The 15955-nt window shown below is 66.4% G+C and overlaps 1 protein-coding gene across 1 annotated transcript in view; it reads right to left on the bottom strand.

The window, feature by feature from the left end:
* FAM160A2 (family with sequence similarity 160 member A2) overlaps positions 1-15861 on the bottom strand; it is a 49428-nt gene extending 33567 nt beyond the window's left edge. Inside the window, exon 1 of the mRNA XM_030546760.1 lies at positions 15683-15861. The gene's annotated coding sequence lies outside the window, so the exon portion shown is untranslated. The remainder of the gene's footprint in view (positions 1-15682) is intronic.
* Positions 15862-15955: the final 94 nt, after the last annotated feature.

Genomic DNA, 15955 nt, shown 5'->3' with positions numbered 1-15955 from the left:
CTTTACTACAAACAGAAGCTCTGCAAAAAGGACTGAATGACCCATCCCAGCTGGGGATGTTCTCCAGAGACTTGATTTGACCCTGCAGTTTACTCCATCACTGCTACAAACCTGAACTAAGAACTTTGCCATCACTGTATGGAATTGATTCCATTTAACCAATTCTAGCTCTCATCTCTATCTTTTTCCTTTTATGAATAAACCTTTAGATTTTAGATTTTAAAGGATTGGCAACAGCGTGATTTGTGGGTAAGATCTGATGTGTACATCGACCTGGGTCTGGGGCTTGGTCCTTTGGGATCGAGAGAACCTTTTTCTTTTACTGGGGTGTTGGTTTTCATACCATTCATCCCCAGGACGGGTGGCACTGGTAGTGACACTGGGAGACTGGAGTGTCTAAGGAAATTGCTTGCGTGACTTGTGGTTAGCCGGTGGGGTAAAACCGAAGTCCTTTTGTCTGGCTGGTTTGGTTTGCCTAAGAGGTGGAAAAAACCCAGCCTTGGGCTGTGACTGCCCTGTTCGAGCAATTGGTGCTGAATTGGCACTCTCAGTTGGGTCCCGCCAGAACCGCAACGTCACACCCCTGCACCCTCGCTTCCAGCTAGCAAGTGAGTCAGGCTAGGCTATGCCCCGGGCCTCCTCTGCTGGCACCTGGCCAGGGCTCTCCTGAGCAGCCACCTGGGGCCTGGACACGAGTACAAGGCTGCCCTCAGGTAGCAGAGGAAGAGCCAGGAAGACGCAGCTGGGCCCTGCCATGCCTGCCCGCAGGGAAAGGAGCCAGGGCAGGGCAGCAGAGCACTGGCTGCGGGGGTGGGCAGCTCTCACCGCTCCAGCTCAGACCCAGACAGCCTGCAGGGGAGCCATCGAGGAGCCCCCAGGCCATGCTGGTGCCCAGGCCAGCCCAGCCCCTGGCCCATAAGATGCCAGAGGCAGGGTGTTTTGCAGGGAGCAAGCCCTGGTCCAGCGCTGGGCACTGTCTCTCCACCCGCAAGGGCGGAGGCCAACCCAGAGAAGCTGGTGGCATGAGGGGCGGGAGCAGACTGTGCTCCGGAGCTGCTGGATCCCCTGACCCAATTACTGGAGCTGAAGCAGGAGGGTCCGGAGACATGCCCTGGTTCAGGGCCCCCCTCCTCAGCCCCCACCGCCCAGGCGCTGCCTGCATCAGGTCGAACAGGCTGCGGGAGCTGCTCCTGGGCCGTGAGTCAGCGGCTCGTAGCAGCCAGCCAGAAATAACCCTGGCACGGGCTGAGCCCATCCGTCCAGGCAGCCAGCAGCTGAGCAGAGAGGCCAGGAGAGTCCAGCGGGCAGCGGAGCCAGGCCCAGACAGCAGAGCCAGCAAGAGGCGCTGCTTCGGCGGGAGAAGGGTGTGGAGCCGTCAGCCGGCCCAGGGCTAGGGCTAGGGCTAGGAGGCAGGGTCTTGTGCCTGGGACTCCCATGAAGAGCCTGTGAAGAACTGGGACTGTTCTTACTGTGGCCTGTGAATGCTGAGGGGGGGGGGGGTGGCTGAGAGTCCCAGTGAACTGCAAGAAGTTGGGGGTACAGGACTCTGACTCCCCCACACTCCATGACAACTGGTGGTAGCGGCGGGATCTACTGCACCCTGGGGACAGTGCTTCCTGCAGTAAGTGACTGGGGAGCAGGGACCAGGCGTGCTGAAGAGTCAGAGAGATGGGCTCAGGGGACGATTAACCCCTGGGAGCGTGTGACCGGCTTGAAGGACTGTTGCAGTGACAGGGTCCCCCGGGGGATCACAGTGAGCGGGCCCGGGGCGGAGGAGTCTGCAGCTCGACCCTGGCAGAGAGAGGTGACCTGAGGAAAGGCTGGTGCACGAGGGGTCTCCCTGTAACGGTGGAAAGCTGAGAGCACAGGCCGGCGAGTGGCCAGCAGGGAGATGTATGCTAAACGTGACCTGGTGGAGCTGTGCAGGCAGAGGGGGCTGCGCATTGGGAGGTCCACCAAAGAACAGCTAATTGCCCAGCTGGAGGAGAAGGATCGCTTGGGTGAACCGAGCCCTGTCCCTGAGGGAAGCTGCCTGGTGGACCCCGGCAGCCTGACATGGCTGGGAGGTGCCAGACTGCTGCCGAGGACACCCCGAGACCCTGCCCACCTATACCCAGGGGAGTGGCTGCGGGAAGCCCAGCGAATAGTGAGGGCACCGGCGGCCAGCAGAGGATCGTCCCGGCGGAGATCCCCGTCCCTGGAACGGATGCGGCTGGAATATGACAGGGAGCTGAGATGGGAAGAGCTCGAGTTAAGGAGGCAAGAACTGAAGCAGGACGAACGAGAAAAACAGCGTCCACATGAGGAGAACCAGCATAAGCATGAGCTGGAGCTGGCCCGCCTGAGGAGCAGAGGGGCCCCGGCTGCGGGGAGTGAGGGGGACCCAAGCCTTCAAAGAGTTTTGATAAGGGCTTCCTGGCCCAGCGTAAGGAGGGGGAGGACATAGACACCTTGCTGAGGGCCTTTGAGAAGGCCTGCGAGCTGCACAGGGTTGACCCTGCAGACAGTATCTCATTTCTCACCCCCTTACTGGACTCCACAGCTGTGGAGGTGTACAGCTGACTGAAAGGGGCGGAGGCAGGGGACTACGAACTGTTCAAACAGGCCCTGCTCCGCGAGTTTGGGCTGATTCTTGAGATGTACCAGGAGAGGTTCCGGAGTCAGCGTAAAACCCGTGAAGTCACATACCTACAACTGGTCAACCGGGCGCAGGGGTATGCCCGCAAGTGGACAGCTGGGGCCCAAACTAAAGAGGACCTGCTTGACCTATTCATACTGGAGCACCTGTACGAGCAGTGCCCATCCGACCTGAGGCGATGGTTGATGGACCAGAAGCCAGAGAACCCGCAGCACGCAGGCCAGCTAGCCGACATGTTTCTGGACAGTCGGGCAGGGGAGGACAGGGAGGAATCCCAAAGGAGCAGGGCCACCACGACGCAGAAAGAGAGTGACCTGGGGACCTCTGTCACAGAGTGTGGGGGAGTCCAGCCCTGCACCCCTCTTCCTGGGACCCACAGTGACTTTCAGCCAGCCAGTAAAACAGAAGGTTTATTGGACAACAGGAACGCAGACTACAGCAGAGCTTGGAGGCACAGCGAGGACCCCTCAATCGCGTCCTTCTGGGGGTTCAGGGTGCTTGGATCTCAGGTTAGGACTCCCTGAATTCTAACCACCCAGCCCAAAACCGAAACTCAACTCAACTCTACTCCCTCCATTTGGCCCCTTCCTTTGTCCAGCTTCCCGGGCAAAGGTGCTGACCCCTCTCCGCTCTGCCTAGCTCAGGCTACAGGTTGATCACCTGTCCCTCACCTAAAGTCACTCCCTGCTGTCCCATCCCCCACACCGACAGTCCCTACTCCATCACAACCTCCCAAAGGGGAAGCATGGAGAACCGTGCTCGAGGGGACCCATGTGACATGGGCTGCTACCACTGTGGCCAAAGAGGCCACATATGGTCCCAGTGCCCCAAGCTCAGGGACAGACTGAGCAGACCCAACCCACAGAGGGTTGACTGAGTAAAGACCCAGCTGGATGAGAGGCAGCGTTCCCAGGCAAGGGGGGCTGGCAGCATACCACCTGCTAAGGAGGGAGGAGGGCCCCAGACCAGCCCCTCTGGGGGGCTGGATGCTCCAGACTCAGGGTTTTTGGTTTACAGGGTGGGCGCAGGGCCTGTCCCTACGGAGCGAGTGCCTTGTTCCCCTGGAGGTGGATGGGAGGAAGGTCAATGGATACTGGGACACGGGCACAGAGGTGACGCTGGCCTGGCCCAAGGTGGCGGCTTCAGATCAGGTGGTGCCCAACACCTACCTGACCCTGACGGGGGTGGGCGGGACCCCATTCAAAGTGCCCGTGGCAAGGGTACAACTGAAGTGGGGGGCCAAGGAGAGCCCCAAGGACGTGGGGGTGCACCCACATTTGCCCACTGAGGTGTTAATGGGGAGGGACCTGGAGGACTGGCCAAGCAACTCCCAGGGTACCCTGGTCATGACCCGCAGTCAGAGCTGGCAAGGGGCACTGCGCCCTGACAATGGGGAAGGTACCTTGCCCGAGGCGCAGGACCCTAACCCAGGGGGGAGGGAACGCCCAGGGACACGGCTCAGGGAGGCTGCAGCTTCAGACCCAGCCCGTGAGAGAGAGCAGGTCCCCATCCCTGTCCCAGCTGCTGAGTTCCCGCCCGAGGTGCAGAAAGATCCCTCCTTGCGGAAGATAAGGGACGTGGTCGACCTCAGTGCGGTACAGACCATGGGGGAAGGTTGCCAGAAAAGGTTCCTGTGGGAGAAGGGGTTCCTGTACCAAGAATGGGCTCCCCCAGGGGAAATGGAGTCGGGGGGATCAGGAGGCAGCTGGTGGTTCCCCGGAAGTATCGCCGCCAGCTGCTCTGCCGGGCCCATGACATCCCTCTCGCAGGGCACCAGGGAACCTGGCGTCCCCAGCAGAGGCTGCTACAGAACTTTTACTGGCCTGGGGTCTTTACTCATGTCCGGCAGTGCTGCCAATCCTGTGACCCCTGCCAGAGGGTGGGGAAGGCCCAGGACAAGGGGAAAATGGCTTTAGGAGCCTTGCCAACACAGGGGAGCCTTTCCAGAGGGGGGCCAAGGTCAAAATGGGGGCTCTGAATCAAGAGAGCCCGAATCACAGCCCCCCAGGCTGGAACGTGGGGAGAAGACCCCAGCCCAGCTTGAACCCCAGGGGTACTGGGGTGGGGAAAGGGCACGGGTCCCACTGTGATGGAGTAAGGACTGTGTGTGGGGGATGGGAGAGGTGGGGATTACTTTAGGTGAGGGACCAGGACCTAAGGCTGTAACCTGAGCCAGGGAGCAGGGGGGGGTGTCAGCACCTTTGCCCGGGAAGCTGGACAGAGGAAGGGGCCGGCTGGAGGGGGTTAGTTTAGTTTCGGTTTTGGGCTGGGTGGTTGGAATTCAGGGGACTAAGCTTCCTGAACCCCAGCAGGACTTGACTGAGGGGTCCTGGCTGTGCCTACAAGCTCTGCTGACACCCATAAACCTTCCCACATGCCAACTACGAGTGCCACGGAGCCCCCCCCCCACTGACCTAAAGGGGGGTGTGAAACTGGAAGGGCCTGGGGTAACTCCCACCCAGGAATGGGAGGGATGTTGGGGCGTCTCTGGGAACGTGGGTAGGTTCGAACTTCCCCAGGTCACTGGCTGAAGTGACCCCGCTCTGTTTGGTCTCGAAGGGGGGAGAGATGTGACCAACTGGGACTGTTCTGACTGTGGCCTGTGAATGCTGAGTGGGGGGGGTCGGCCTGGGAGGATGATCTGCATGGGGGGGATGGGAGACTGGCTTGAGGGAGGAGACCTGAGCAGGTAACCGGAGAACCCAGGAAGGGGTTGGAGGCCAGGTGACACCTCTGCCCGGGAAGCTGGACAAAGGCTGGGGGAGGAGACACTGGGGGGAGAGAGGGAGTTTTCAGGAGGTGGCTGGGGAATGGAGGGAGGCGCAGACGGGGCTCTGATTCCCCAATGGGGCTGTGGTGCCTCTGGGATCCCAAGATGGACCTAACTGTGGAGGATCCTGTTGTCTGTACCTGCAAGACCTGTCTGGAACTGTGTTCCTGTGGGCTAAATAAACCTGTTTTACCGGCTGGCTGAGTCCTGGTGAATCGCAGGAAGCTGGGGGTGTAGGGCCTTGTGTCCCCCCACACTCCGTGACAGAGCCGAGGCCCAGCAGAGCCAGCGGGGCCCAGGCTGGTGTGAGGCTCCCTCACCACTCTCAGCCAAAGCCTCTCCTGGCAGCCGCTGAGCAAGGGGGTCTGGGAGCGGCTGTCGCTCCCGGCCTGCCCTTGGGAACTCGGCTCTGCAGCGGGGGACCCAGAGCTCCTGCCGCACAGTGCTACATCTACCAGCCACGCCCGCAGGGCCCAGCTGAAGGGTCGAACATGCCCCAGGGCAGCGGGCACGACCTTTGGGGTTCCATTGCACTAAGAGGCTGAATAAAACAGACCCGCCGGATCCGCCTGAGAGCACTGGCCCAGCCTGTGGCCCTCTCCAGAGACCCGACCTCCTGCAAAGCGCTCCAGCCCGAAGCTCAGCTGCCCGCCGAGAGCAGTGGCAGGGGGTGCCGGGCAGGCACTGCTGTTTCCTTGCAGCATGGACTCAGGGGACCCAGTGGCAGCTGCAAGGACTTAGAGCAGCTGCAGGCTGGAACCAGGACTCCCACATCCCAGAGCCTTCGAAGAGCAGTGAGGCGGCTCCACAGCAGGCCCAGTGCTCAACCCTCCAGACTGGCAAGCCAGAGCCCAGGTGCGCAGGAGAGAGCAGGCACTGGGCCACCAGCAAGACACTCTGGCTGGGAGCCACATAGCCAAGCGAGTCCCCACCTGCCACAGGCTACAGCCACCAGAGCCTCCGCCCATGCCCAGCTCCTGCCAAGCACTATACACGCACCCGCCAGAGAGCTTGGGCTGGATGGCAATACAGCACCAGGCTGGCATGTGCCAACGGCTGAGAACCCCTCACCCTGCATGGCCAGAGCTCTCCCCCAGCCCTCCAAGCCTGCTCCCAGGGGGCAGCAGAAGGGATTCCCTCCACCGAGGCCTGCCAGACAGAGTGCCTCCCATCTGCAAGGGCCAGGCAGACAACGCTGGCACGGGGCGCTGCTGGCACGGGGCGCTGCTGGCACGGGGCGCTGCTGGCACGGGGCGCTGCTGGCACGGCGGCAGCCTCTTGAGCCCAACAAAGGCAGCTGTGAGTGATTGAGCGTGTGCAGTTGTCTAGCCAAGCAATGGCGTCTTCAGGGGCACGATGCAGTTCTAGCTCCTCGGGCAGGAGAGGAGACACTCCAGGAACAAGCACCGCGCTGAGCGAGCCGGCAAAGTGAGGGGCCCAGGCCGGCACGGCCCCACAGGGAGCTGAGCCCCCAGTGCCTCCCAGCGGCTACAAAGGGCAACGCAGTTTCACCTCAGATTCTTGCGGGATTTCTCATAGGAAAGCCCAGAGCCCTGAACACGGCACACAAAGCAAAACCACCGCTGCCTGCACACCGTGCCGCAGCGGTGTCCCAGGCTGGCCGCTTTCCCCTGCACTCGGCAATGGGCCCACATGAGATACGCCGTGCAAGCCACACCCGCAGAGAGCCTGGCCCTTCCCCTGCGTGAGATACGTCGTGCCAGCCACACCCGCAGAGAGCCTGGCCCTTCCCCTGCGCCCAGTCATGGGCCCGCGTGAGATACACCGTGCCAGCCACACCCGCAGAGAGCCTGGCCGCCTTCCCCTGCGCCCAGCCATGGGCCTGCGTGAGATACACCGTGCCAGCCACACCCGCAGAGAGCCTGGCCCCTTCCCCTGCGCCCAGCCATGGGCCCGAGAGAGATACACCGTGCCAGCCACACCCGCAGAGAGCCTGGCCCTTCCCCTGCGCCCAGCCATGGGCCTGCGTGAGATACGCCGTGCCAGCCACACTCGCAGAGAGCCTGGCCCTTCCCCTGCGCCCAGCCATGGGCCTATGTGAGATACACCGTGCCAGCCACACCCGCAGAGAGCCTGGCCCTTCCCCTGCGCCCAGCCATGGGCCTGCGTGAGATACGCCTTGCCAGCCACACCCGCAGAGAGCCTGGCCCCTTCCCCTGCGCCCAGCCATGGGCCCGCGTGAGATACACCGTGCCAGCCACACCCGCAGAGAGCCTGGCCCTTCCCCTGCGCCCAGCCATGGGCCTGTGTGAGATACGCCGTGCCAGCCACACCCGCAGAGAGCCTGGCCCTTCCCCTGCGCCCAGCCATGGGCCTGCGTGAGATACGCCGTGCCAGCCACACCCGCAGAGAGCCTGGCCCTTCCCCTGCGCCCAGCCATGGGCCCGCGTGAGATACGCCTTGCCAGCCACACCCGCAGAGAGCCTGGCCCTTCCCCTGCGCCCAGCCATGGGCCCGCGTGAGATACAACGTGCCAGCCACACCCGCAGAGAGCCTGGCCCCTTCCCCTGCGCCCAGCCATGGGCCCGCGTGAGATACAACGTGCCAGCCACACCCGCAGAGAGCCTGGCCCCTTCCCCTGCGCCCAGCCATGGGCCTGCGTGAGATACGCCGTGCAAGCCACGCCCGCAGAGAGCCTGGCCCTTCCCCTGCGCCCAGCCATGGGCCTGCGTGAGATACACCGTGCCAGCCACACCCGCAGAGAGCCTGGCCCTTCCCCTGCGCCCAGCCATGGGCCTGCGTGAGATACGCCTTGCCAGCCACACCCGCAGAGAGCCTGGCCCCTTCCCCTGCGCCCAGCCATGGGCCCGCGTGAGATACACCGTGCCAGCCACACCCGCAGAGAGCCTGGCCCTTCCCCTGCGCCCAGCCATGGGCCTGTGTGAGATACGCCGTGCCAGCCACACCCGCAGAGAGCCTGGCCCTTCCCCTGCGCCCAGCCATGGGCCTGCTTGAGATACGCCGTGCCAGCCACACCCGCAGAGAGCCTGGCCCTTCCCCTGCGCCCAGCCATGGGCCCGCGTGAGATACGCCTTGCCAGCCACACCCGCAGAGAGCCTGGCCCTTCCCCTGCGCCCAGCCATGGGCCCGCGTGAGATACAACGTGCCAGCCACACCCGCAGAGAGCCTGGCCCCTTCCCCTGCGCCCAGCCATGGGCCTGCGTGAGATACGCCGTGCCAGCAACACCCGCAGAGAGCCTGGCCCTTCCCCTGCGCCCGGCCCAAGGCCTGCGTGAGATACGTCGTGCCAGCCACACCCGCAGAGAGCCTGGCCCTTCCCCTGCGCCCAGTCATGGGCCCGCGTGAGATACACCGTGCCAGCCACACCCGCAGAGAGCCTGGCCGCCTTCCCCTGCGCCCAGCCATGGGCCTGCGTGAGATACACCGTGCCAGCCACACCCACAGAGAGCCTGGCCCCTTCCCCTGCGCCCAGCCATGGGCCCGAGTGAGATACACCGTGCCAGCCACACCCGCAGAGAGCCTGGCCCTTCCCCTGCGCCCAGCCATGGGCCTGCGTGAAATACGCCGTGCCAGCCACACTCGCAGAGAGCCTGGCCCTTCCCCTGCGCCCAGCCATGGGCCTATGTGAGATACACCGTGCCAGCCACACCCGCAGAGAGCCTGGCCCTTCCCCTGCGCCCAGCCATGGGCCTGCGTGAGATACGCCTTGCCAGCCACACCCGCAGAGAGCCTGGCCCCTTCCCCTGCGCCCAGCCATGGGCCTGCGTGAGATACACCGTGCCAGCCACACCCGCAGAGAGCCTGGCCCTTCCCCTGCGCCCAGCCATGGGCCTGCGTGAGATACGCCGTGCCAGCCACACCCGCAGAGAGCCTGGCCCCTTCCCCTGCGCCCAGCCATGGGCCCGCGTGAGATACACCGTGCCAGCCACACCCGCAGAGAGCCTGGCCCTTCCCCTGCGCCCAGCCATGGGCCTGTGTGAGATACGCCGTGCCAGCCACACCCGCAGAGAGCCTGGCCCTTCCCCTGCGCCCAGCCATGGGCCTGCGTGAGATACGCCGTGCCAGCCACACCCGCAGAGAGCCTGGCCCTTCCCCTGCGCCCAGCCATGGGCCCCGCGTGAGATACGCCTTGCCAGCCACACCCGCAGAGAGCCTGGCCCTTCCCCTGCGCCCAGCCATGGGCCCGCGTGAGATACAACGTGCCAGCCACACCCGCAGAGAGCCTGGCCCCTTCCCCTGCGCCCAGCCATGGGCCCGCGTGAGATACAACGTGCCAGCCACACCCGCAGAGAGCCTGGCCCCTTCCCCTGCGCCCAGCCATGGGCCTGCGCGAGATACGCCGTGCAAGCCACGCCCGCAGAGAGCCTGGCCCTTCCCCTGCGCCCAGCCATGGGCCTGCGTGAGATACACCGTGCCAGCCACACCCGCAGAGAGCCTGGCCCTTCCCCTGCGCCCAGCCATGGGCCTGCGTGAGATACGCCTTGCCAGCCACACCCGCAGAGAGCCTGGCCCCTTCCCCTGCGCCCAGCCATGGGCCCGCGTGAGATACACCGTGCCAGCCACACCCGCAGAGAGCCTGGCCCTTCCCCTGCGCCCGGCCCAAGGCCTGCGTGAGATACGCCGTGCCAGCCACACCCGCAGAGAGCCTGGCCCCTTCCCATGCGCCCAGCCATGGGCCTGCGTGAGATACGCCGTGCCAGCCACACCCGCAGAGAGCCTGGCCCTTCCCCTGCGCCCAGCCATGGGCCTGCGTGAGATACGCCGTGCCAGCCACACCCGCAGAGAGCCTGGCTCCTTCCCCTGCGCCCAGTCCAAGGCCTGCGTGAGATACACCGTGCCAGCCACACCCGCAGAGAGCCTGGCCCTTCCCCTGTGCCCAGCCATGGACCTGCGTGAGATACGCTGTGCCAGTCACACCCGCAGAGAGCCTGGCCCCTTCCCCTGCGCCCGGCCCAAGGCCTGCGTGAGATACGCCGTGCCAGCCACACCCGCAGAGAGCCTGGCCCTTCCCCTGCGCCCAGCCATGGGCCTGCGTGAGATACACCGTGCCAGCCACACCCGCAGAGAGCCTGGCCCTTCCCCTGTGCCCAGCCATGGGCCTGCGTGAGATACACCGTGCCAGCCACACCCGCAGAGAGCCTGGCCCTTCCCCTGCGCCCGGCCCAAGGCCTGCGTGAGATACGCCGTGCCAGCCACACCCGCAGAGAGCCTGGCCGTTCCCCTGCGCCCAGCCATGGGCCCGCGTGAGATACACCGTGCCAGCCACACCCGCAGAGAGCCTGGCCCTTCCCCTGCGCCCAGCCATGGGCCTGCGTGAGATACAACGTGCCAGCCACACCCGCAGAGAGCCTGGCTCCTTCCCCTGCGCCCAGTCCAAGGCCTGCGTGAGATACACCGTGCCAGCCACACCCGCAGAGAGCCTGGCCCTTCCCCTGTGCCCAGCCATGGACCTGCGTGAGATACGCTGTGCCAGTCACACCCGCAGAGAGCCTGGCCCCTTCCCCTGCGCCCGGCCCAAGGCCTGCGTGAGATACGCCGTGCCAGCCACACCCGCAGAGAGCCTGGCCCTTCCCCTGCGCCCAGCCATGGGCCTGCGTGAGATACACCGTGCCAGCCACACCCGCAGAGAGCCTGGCCCTTCCCCTGCGCCCAGCCATGGGCCCGCGTGAGATACAACGTGCCAGCCACACCCGCAGAGAGCCTGGCCCCTTCCCCTGCGCCCAGCCATGGGCCCACGTGAGATACAACGTGCCAGCCACACCCGCAGAGAGCCTGGCCCCTTCCCCTGCGCCCAGCCATGGGCCTGCGTGAGATACACCGTGCCAGCCACACCCGCAGAGAGCCTGGCCCTTCCCTTGCGCCCAGCCATGGGCCTGCGTGAGATACACAGTGCCAGCCACACCCGCTGAGAGCCTGGCCCCTTCCCCTGCGCCCAGCCCAAGGCCTGCGTGTGATACACCGTGCCAGCCACACCCGCAGAGAGCCTGGCCCTTCCCCTGCGCCCGGCCCAAGGCCTGTGTGAGATACGCCGTGCCAGCCACACCCGCAGAGAGCCTGGCCCTTCCCCTGCGCCCAGCCATGGGCCTGCGTGAGATACACCGTGCCAGCCACACCCGCAGAGAGCCTGGCCCTTCCCCTGCGCCCGGCCCAAGGCCTGTGTGAGATACGCCGTGCCAGCCACACCCGCAGAGAGCCTGGCCCCTTCCCCTGCGCCCAGCCATGGGCCTGCATGAGATACGCCGTGCCAGCCACACCCGCAGAGAGCCTGGCCCCTTCCCCTGCGCCCGGCCATGGGCCCGCGTGAGATACGCCGTGCCATCCACACCCGCAGAGAGCCTGGCCCCTTCCCCTGCGCCCAGCCATGGGCCTGCGTGAGATACGCCGTGCCAGCCACACCCGCAGAGAGCCTGGCCCTTCCCCTGCGCCCGGCCATGGGCCTGCGTGAGATATGCCGTGCCAGCCACACCCGCAGAGAGCCTGGCCCTTCCCCTGCGCCCAGTCCAAGGCCTGCGTGAGATACGCCGTGCCAGCCACACCCGCAGAGAGCCTGGCCCTTCCCCTGCGCCCGGCCCAAGGCCTGCGTGAGATACGCCGTGCCAGCCACACCCGCAGAGAGCCTGGCCCTTCCCCTGCGTCCAGCCATGGGCCTGTGTGAGATACACCGTGCCAGCCACACCCGCAGAGAGCCTGGCCCTTCCCCTGCGCCCGGCCATGGGCCTGCGTGAGATACACCGTGCCAGCCACACCCGCAGAGAGCCTGGCCCTTCCCCTGCGCGAGATACACCGTGCCAGCCACACCCGCAGAGAGCCTGGCCCTTCCCCTGCGCCCAGCCATGGGCCTGCGTGAGATACACCGTGCCAGCCACACCCGCAGAGAGCCTGGCCCTTCCCCTGCGTCCAGCCATGGGCCTGCGTGAGATACACCGTGCCAGCCACACCCGCAGAGAGCCTGGCCCTTCCCCTGCGCCCGGCCCACACCCGCAGAGAGCCTGGCCCCTTCCCCTGTGCCCAGCCATGGGCCCGTGTGAGATACACCGTGCCAGCCACACCCGCAGAGAGCCTGGCCCCTTCCCCTGTGCCCAGCCATGGGCCCGTGTGAGATACACCGTGCCAGCCACACCCGCAGAGAGCCTGGCCCTTCCCCTGCGCCCGGCCATGGGCCTGCGTGAGATACACTGTGCCAGCCACACCCGGAGAGAGCCTGGCCCCTTCCCCTGCGCCCAGCCATGGGCCCGCGTGAGATACGCCGTGCCAGCCACACACGCAGAGAGCCTGGCCCCTTCCCCTGTGCCCAGCCATGGGCCCGCGTGAGATACACCGTGCCAGCCACACCCGCAGAGAGCCTGGCCCCTTCCCCTGCGCCCAGCCATGGGCCTGCGTGAGATACGCCGTGCCAGCCACACCCGCAGAGAGCCTGGCCCTTCCCCTGCGCCCAGCCATGGGCCCGCGTGAGATACACCGTGCCAGCCACACCCGCAGAGAGCCTGGCCCTTCCCCTGCGCCCAGCCATGGGCCCGCGTGAGATACACCGTGCCAGCCACACCCGCAGAGAGCCTGGCCCTTCCCCTGCGCCCGGCCCAAGGCCTGCGTGAGATACGCCGTGCCAGCCACACCCGCAGAGAGCCTGGCCCTTCCCCTGCGTCCAGCCATGGGCCTGTGTGAGATACACCGTGCCAGCCACACCCGCAGAGAGCCTGGCCCTTCCCCTGCGCCCGGCCATGGGCCTGCGTGAGATACACCGTGCCAGCCACACCCGCAGAGAGCCTGGCCCTTCCCCTGCGCCCAGCCATGGGCCTGCGTGAGATACACCGTGCCAGCCACACCCGCAGAGAGCCTGGCCCTTCCCCTGCGCCCAGCCATGGGCCTGCGTGAGATACACCGTGCCAGCCACACCCGCAGAGAGCCTGGCCCTTCCCCTGCGCCCAGCCATGGGCCCGCGTGAGATACACCGTGCCAGCCACACCCGCAGAGAGCCTGGCCCTTCCCCTGCGCCCGGCCCACACCCGCAGAGAGCCTGGCCCCTTCCCCTGTGCCCAGCCATGGGCCCGTGTGAGATACACCGTGCCAGCCACACCCGCAGAGAGCCTGGCCCCTTCCCCTGTGCCCAGCCATGGGCCCGTGTGAGATACACCGTGCCAGCCACACCCGCAGAGAGCCTGGCCCTTCCCCCTGCGCCCGGCCATGGGCCTGCGTGAGATACACTGTGCCAGCCACACCCGGAGAGAGCCTGGCCCCTTCCCCTGCGCCCAGCCATGGGCCCGCGTGAGATACGCCGTGCCAGCCACACACGCAGAGAGCCTGGCCCCTTCCCCTGTGCCCAGCCATGGGCCCGCGTGAGATACACCGTGCCAGCCACACCCGCAGAGAGCCTGGCCCCTTCCCCTGCGCCCAGCCATGGGCCTGCGTGAGATACGCCGTGCCAGCCACACCCGCAGAGAGCCTGGCCCTTCCCCTGCGCCCAGCCATGGGCCCGCGTGAGATACACCGTGCCAGCCACACCCGCAGAGAGCCTGGCCCTTCCCCTGCGCCCAGCCATGGGCCCGCGTGAGATACACCGTGCCAGCCACACCCGCAGAGAGCCTGGCCCTTCCCCTGCGCCCGGCCCAAGGCCTGTGTGAGATACACCGTGCCAGCCACACCCGCAGAGAGCCTGGCCCCTTCCCCTGCGCCCGGCCATGGGCCTGTGTGAGATACGCTGTGCCAGCCACACCCGCAGAGAGCCTGGCCCCTTCCCCTGCGCCCAGCCATGGGCCTGCGTGAGATACGCCGTGCCAGCCACACCCGCAGAGAGCCTGGCCCCTTCCCCTGCGCCCAGCCATGGGCCTGCGTGAGATACGCCGTGCCAGCCACACCCGCAGAGAGCCTGGCCCTTCCCCTGCGCCCAGCCATGGGCCTGCGTGAGATACGCCGTGCCAGCCACACCCGCAGAGAGCCTGGCCCGCGTGAGATACACCGTGCCAGCCACACCCGCAGAGAGCCTGGCCCTTCCCCTGCGCAAGATACACCGTGCCAGCCACACCCGCAGAGAGCCTGGCCCCTTCCCCTGCGCCCAGCCATGGGCCTGCGTGAGATACAACGTGCCAGCCACACCCGCAGAGAGCCTGGCCCTTCCCCTGCGCCCAGCCATGGGCCCGCGTGAGATACAACGTGCCAGCCACACCCGCAGAGAGCCTGGCCCTTCCCCTGCGCCCAGCCATGGGCCCGCGTGAGATACAACGTGCCAGCCACACCCGCAGAGAGCCTGGCCCTTCCCCTGCGCCCAGCCATGGGCCCGCGTGAGATACACCGTGCCAGCCACACCCGCAGAGAGCCTGGCCCTTCCCCTGCGCCCGGCCCAAGGCCTGCGTGAGATACACCGTGCCAGTCACACCCACAGAGAGCCTGGCCCTTCCCCTGCGCCCAGCCATGGGCCCGCGTGAGATACACCGTGCCAGCCACACCCGCAGAGAGCCTGGCCCTTCCCCTGCGCCCGGCCCAAGGCCTGTGTGAGATACACCGTGCCAGCCACACCCGCAGAGAGCCTGGCCCTTCCCCTGCGCCCAGCCATGGGCCTGCGTGAGATACACCGTGCCAGCCACACCCGCAGAGAGCCTGGCCCTTCCCCTGCGCCCGGCCCAAGGCCTGTGTGAGATACACCGTGCCAGCCACACCCGCAGAGAGCCTGGCCCTTCCCCTGCGCCCAGCCATGGGCCTGCGTGAGATACACAGTGCCAGCCACACCCGCAGAGAGCCTGGCCCTTCCCCTGCGCCCAGCCATGGGCCCGCGTGAGATACACCGTGCCAGCCACACCCGCAGAGAGCCTGGCCCCTTCCCCTGCGCCCAGCCATGGGCCTGCGTGAGATACGCCGTGCCAGCCACACCCGCAGAGAGCCTGGCCCTTCCCCTGCGCCCAGCCATGGGCCTGCGTGAGATACGCCGTGCCAGCCACACCCGCAGAGAGCCTGGCCCTTCCCCTGCGCCCAGCCATGGGCCTGCGTGAGATACGCCGTGCAAGCCACGCCCGCAGAGAGCCTGGCCGCCTTCCCCTGCGCCCAGCCATGGGCCTGCGTGAGATACACCGTGCCAGCCACACCCGCAGAGAGCCTGGCCCCTTCCCCTGCGCCCGGCCCACACCCGCAGAGAGCCTGGCCCTTCCCCTGCGCCCGGCCCACACCCGCAGAGAGCCTGGCCCCTTGTCATGCAGCGAGCAATGCTAGAGCCAGCAGCCTGGTCACTGGGCAGCACAGCAGGGCCCGGCTTTGGCCTGTAACACCCCTCAGCAGCCCCCACCCCCACACAGCCCCCAACTCACCCTTGCGTCTTCCAGGCCAGCCCCTTCCCCTCCTGCTCTCCGGGGGCCTGCCGTGCGGCCGCCCCATCTTCACTCTTCAGGAGGCCGCCAAGTAGGGCCACTGCCCCCCCAGTCCAGGAGGGTGAGGCTCTTCGGAGGAGGGCCAGCTGCCCACCTCCCCGACCCGTCACCCAGTGAAGGCGTCCCCCTACCCCAACAGGCTCTGCCCACCCTTTGTCTGGCCCACCGCTGCCCCAGCCCCTCGTACCAGGCCAGTGCCAATCCTCAAGCAGT

This window comes from Gopherus evgoodei, unplaced genomic scaffold (assembly GCF_007399415.2).
Source record: "Gopherus evgoodei ecotype Sinaloan lineage unplaced genomic scaffold, rGopEvg1_v1.p scaffold_49_arrow_ctg1, whole genome shotgun sequence".
NCBI classification, from domain to species: domain Eukaryota; kingdom Metazoa; phylum Chordata; order Testudines; family Testudinidae; genus Gopherus; species Gopherus evgoodei.
The sequence above is the reverse complement of the archived record's forward strand: the minus strand, read 5'-3'. Positions and strand labels throughout refer to the sequence as shown.